Source organism: Polypterus senegalus, chromosome 3 (assembly GCF_016835505.1).
Source record: "Polypterus senegalus isolate Bchr_013 chromosome 3, ASM1683550v1, whole genome shotgun sequence".
Lineage (NCBI taxonomy): Eukaryota > Metazoa > Chordata > Cladistia > Polypteriformes > Polypteridae > Polypterus > Polypterus senegalus.
In genome coordinates this window covers 269,249,749-269,255,049 of record NC_053156.1, presented here as the reverse complement: position 1 = coordinate 269,255,049, position 5,301 = coordinate 269,249,749, and the positions used below count along the sequence as shown (strand labels likewise).

The 5,301-nt window shown below is 40.5% G+C and overlaps 1 long non-coding RNA gene across 1 annotated transcript; it reads right to left on the bottom strand.

The window, feature by feature from the left end:
• Positions 1-1,966: 1,966 nt before the first annotated feature.
• On the bottom strand, positions 1,967-4,458 carry LOC120526903. Its single transcript, XR_005633228.1, has 4 exons — positions 4,399-4,458; positions 3,298-3,346; positions 2,138-2,277; positions 1,967-2,016 (listed from the first exon to the last, which is right to left on the bottom strand). It is a non-coding gene; the product is annotated as an uncharacterized LOC120526903 (long non-coding RNA).
• Between the last annotated feature and the right edge of the window lie 843 nt (positions 4,459-5,301).

Genomic DNA, 5,301 nt, shown 5'->3' with positions numbered 1-5,301 from the left:
TACCAATACCTGGGAATATTCACAAATAACTATCTGAATATGTGAAATATGGTGCTTTATGATGGTCAGGGAACTTCTAAAAAGCAGAAGCTGTCTGCAAGCAGAACGCCTCCTGCACTCTGTCAAACCAAAATTCTTTTATGTGTTTTTCTAAGTATGACTTTAGAAGACCATTTACTGCCTCCTTATTTGTTTAGTTAAAGGTTTACATTTCTTGGTGTCTTACCCACACAATTCTCAAATACAAGCAGGGAATTTATTGCAAGGCCATAACCGGTCAGTTGGCTCCCAAATCCTGTTGCTCTTTGTGAAGGAATGTTGTTTCTTGCCTTGAGTAAACTCTACTTCAGAGTGTGCTTGGTTTAAAGTTTCAGGAATAATAAGTACAGATTTTAAACCTTTTTGCATTTTCCTTTTTTTGAAAGCAGTTACAGTTTTTATTTTGGGTTAAATAATTTAGCTGTATTATGCAGACTATAATGGGTTGCCCGACCAGGCAGCATGGTCCACGGACATTGGCCAACGATGGAGGCTAGCTATAGTCATCAACGAACATGTGAAAGAAGTCATTGAAGTCACCCAAATATCGGACAGGCTGATGTCAATCAAGATCGAATCCAGATCAACAACCTTGCAAATCTCAGCATATGCACCACAGACCGAATGCCAAGAGAAGGAAAAAGAATTTTCTGGGATTCCTTCAACAACAATCTACAAACAGTCAGCAGAGATGAACATATCCTCATCGAAAACAACTTCAATGGCCATGTCAGTGCGATGGCTATGCCCAACAGCAGGGAGGGCAAAAATATGGAGAACAGAACGACGACAGCCATCGCATCTTGGATCCCGCTGAAATTCACAACCTCGTATAGTCAACACCTTTTACAAGAAAAGAGCCAGTCACCATATCACCTATGCTAGTGGTTGTCAATCCACTCGGATTATTGTCTAATCAAAAGACGAGACCTCAAGACGACTGTGAATGCAAAGGTAATCCCATCGCATTGCACCCCAGCACCGCATTCTTGTCTTGGACATTAAACTACAGATCAAACTAAGGTCCAAACCGCATGTGGTTGGCATCAAGCAGATCAAATGCCAGGAACTACTAGAACACAAGAATCAACTTGCGGATGTTCTCAAGTCGCTCACTGTCCAAAGCTACCACCAGACTCTGTGTGGCAAGGTTTGATCCAGCAAATTCACAACATTACTAGTGAAACTCTAGGGAAAACAAAGGCCAGTAAGAAAACTTACTGGCAAGCAGAAGTGGTGGTGGAACAATGAAGTCCAAGTGGTCGTAAAGGAGAAGAAAACTGTGTATAAACCCTGATACTGAACCAGCATCAGCCAAGGCTACCACCAATACAGGGAACTCAAGACCTCGGCGAAACAGGCAGTTGCCAAAGTGAAAGCCAAGCATTACAATGCCCTGTACAAAAACCTCGACCTGCCCGGAGTGATAAATAAGATCTATCACATTGCCAAAGCCCACCACCAATTGACCCATGATATTCAGCAAGTTCAAAGTATCAAAGACAGGAACCAGGGACTCCTGTGAAAATCACCAGAAATTCTGTGCAGATGCAAACATCAGTAACAGAGCTCCCCCACCAGTCTATTCCACCTGGCGACCCTGTTCGCCCAATCACCACCACAGAGATAGAGGAAGCAATTAAATGAATGCAAAATGGCAAGGCTACTGGCCTGGATGACATCCCAACCAAAGTCTGGAAATTACTAGGGCGTAAATGTGTGGAATTACTAACAAAGCTCTTCAACAGTATCATTGACTAAGGGAAGGCACCCACAACCTGGATGACGAGCACTATGGTCCCAATTTGGAAAGGGCAATGTCAATGACTATGGAACTTATCGTCCCATTCGCCTCCTATGCCACACCATAAAGATCTTCAAGCGTGTTCTTGATCATTGCCTCTTGTGATCATCAGCACCAACCAATGTGGCTTCATGAAAGGATGTGGAACCAATGGCGCCATCCATGCTGCCCACCTGCTCATAGAACAATACAGGGAGAAAAAGACCATCCATGTTACATTCCTGGATTTAGAAAAGACCTTTGACAGGATACCACATGTCCTGATCTGGACAGCCCTTCATGAACATTGCATACCTGAAGCTTATGTGCAATGGATCCAGCTACTTTATGTCAATGTAACAAACACAATGCAATATCCTGTTGGAGCCTCACAGTCCTTCCCAATCCAAGTAGGCATCCACCAAGGCTTGGCACTATCACCCCTGCTCTTCATCCTATGTATGGACACAGTTATGGCAGATATACAGACACTGGTACAATGGACATTGCTGTATGCGACAACATTGTGATCACGGAGGAAACAAGACCTGCCCTAGAGTAGCAGATGCAACAATTGAAAGACCGACTAGATGAAAATGGCCTGCGACTACGTTGAAATCAGCCCATAGACAAAGGGAGTAATACGAGTGGATGGCCACAACCTGAACAAGATCACCAAGTTCAAATACCTGGGCTCCCGTCTAAGCGCTTGAAGATAGCCCCTTCCCTGACACCCACATGCATCTCAAGTGGCCACAAGTCACAGGCATCCTGTGCAATCAACGGATGCCAAATTACATCCTGGCAAAAGGGTACAAAATCGTCGTTCTGTGGCCCTCTACGGCATTGAATGTTGGCCAGCCACCACACAACAAGTACAGGTGCTCCATACAAGAGAGGTGAAGATGCTCCAATGGTCTCTCAGACTCATAAGGTGGGATCACGCCATTAACGTGGACATTAGAAGAAGAAGACTAATGGATAACTTCTATACAAAGGAAGTAAAATACTGTAAGTCACAACAATAGAAGAATTCAATTTAGTGTCAGCAATATGCATTTAACTACCTGAGACAACAAAGTTTCACATGCAGTCTGCATATTAAATAGCCGCTGACGTTACACACATCATCATTCAGGTCGCCTGCATTATATTTTATTGCATGAACTAAATAAGGGTAAAAAGAAAAAAATTCTTTAACCGGCGGCTTCCCATCTAGAATCCCAAATTGCAAAGTATTAAGTACGGTCCAAAACAACTGACCTACCAGCGTAAGCTTCTGGGGTTTTACTTTTAAAATTTGTTCTGTATTGTTTTGTTGCTACAGTAGTTTCTGGATTAAATCTAATTTGTGGAGAATTTTCAGGCTGTTATTAATAAACTCAATATTTATAAATATGGACAAAATATTTAAAGCTCATTACAATGCAATATTTAGTACATTCAGTTGTTGCATTTGTTAAACAAGTACATACCCACAGTGCCTTAATTTATATGATAGACAGTTATGCTGTGTCTTCTGGCCTGTAGGAATAAAAATAACCATGGGCAGGAAAAAATAATTTTAACAATATGTTTCAACCATAACACACTGGTTTCTAATGAGGATTAAAGGCAATGTGAACTGTTCCCAGCTCTATTTCTCTTTGATCATGTCACTTTGTGCCCACAGAGAATCCAATATTCTGAAGGAGTCTGTTTTCAAGCATCATATATATTGTTTTGCACAAATGCAATGCTAGTAAAAAGAAACAGTATTAATAACAGTATAAATATTAGTCAGTCAGTCACTGGAAAGAGTTGCGGTAGTTTGCTGGAGCTTATCCAAGCTAGCATAGAGCACAAGGCAGGAAAAAACTCTGGACAAGGGTGCCAGTCCATCACAACACACCCCTACCACAAAATTAATTGGATCGGCAATTAACCCAACCTCCATGTCTTTGGACTGTGGGAGGAAACTCGCACAAGCCAAGGGAGAAGATGCAAATTTCATGCAGGGAGGACCAGGATGTTTTCATGAACCCATATAGTCTGGGTGTCTAGTAGGCTTACTGGGGTCTGTCTGCATCTTTAATAAAACATACGATCTGTTGGTCTCCATTTATATTAATCAGTTTAAAAATCTGTGTTTAAAACTTTCATTTTACATGATAACTCGTCACAGTGCTCCATGCCTGCACTCAGTGCAAATTGCTATACAAAAATAAACGGAGCGGAGTACTACAAGAACTTTAAGACCCCAGAGGGCTTTATTTTTTTTATCCAAATTTTGTCAATTGTCTTTGTTTTCCTCTTTTCAGTTTAAAAATAATATGTTGTACATTTTATTATATAATAAAATACTGTTCAAATTTCTCCTTGACACTTTATGTAGCACTCTGACCTGACATGCTGTGAATGCCACTACAGTACATAAAAACAAATTCAATGAAATTGCTTATTCTGAAAACCTTTACAAGTCTCAAAAGGCAGCCAACTCATAAAGAGCAGTTGATGCAAATTACTGTTATTAGCTGCTTTTAAGTAAGGGACATTGTCAAACTTTAACAAATTTTCAGTTCTGCCTTTTCTGTTACCTGAGGTGTCTTTGTCTTTTTCAGCTTCATGCGGTTTCTCAATATTGCTGCCTCTTGTTGGGGATGGCAACTACCCTTAAGGCAGTCAGCTATTGATGTTTAAATGACTTGAATTGCCTGTTAATTGCCATGTGCAGAAAGCATATTGGTAATCAGGGCTAATTAGATTCAAACTGAGCTAAGTTGGCAAGCTGCCTTTAAAAATCTCTGGGAAAGCAGAGCGGGCTACACACGCCAAGAAGGAGAGCAAAGAGGGGCTAAAGGCCGCCCAGTAGCAGTTAAGAGGGGGCAGGTGGGAAGGGCTTTTTCAATTAGGCTTTAGCAAGGTGGTTTAGTAACAACAGTTTTAAAATATTGTGTAGTTTTGGCCTAAAAATGCTCCATTATGAGTCTCAAATTTACCAAAATGAAACTTGGATGATTTTGTTTTTAGTTCATTTACATTTTTATTAGCTGGTGTTATATCTGAAATGACTCAAAATCACAAGAGTAAAAAAAAAAAGTTTTTCCCACATCATTACAATTGCATGCATTGTGTGTTAAGTGTCCCACTCAGAGTCATTCTGTGTAATGGGGACTGAACCAAACACTTTACAAGTTTCCTACGACACTGCAAGGCGATATATCCAGTGGTTTCAGACAGCATTCTGCCCCCTTCACTTTCTACACACTTTATTGTGTTGCATATTTCTTTTTAATTGGATACATTTGACACTTTTGCACATCAATCTACATCCAGTAACCCATAATGACAACGTAAAAACATGTTTTCAGAAAGGTTTGCACATTTATTAAAAATACAAAGATTGAAATCTCTCATTCATTTAAGGATTCAGACCTTTAATTCAAAGCTTTGGAGAAGCCCCTTTGGCAGCAAATTACTGCTTTGAGTCTTCTTAGTTG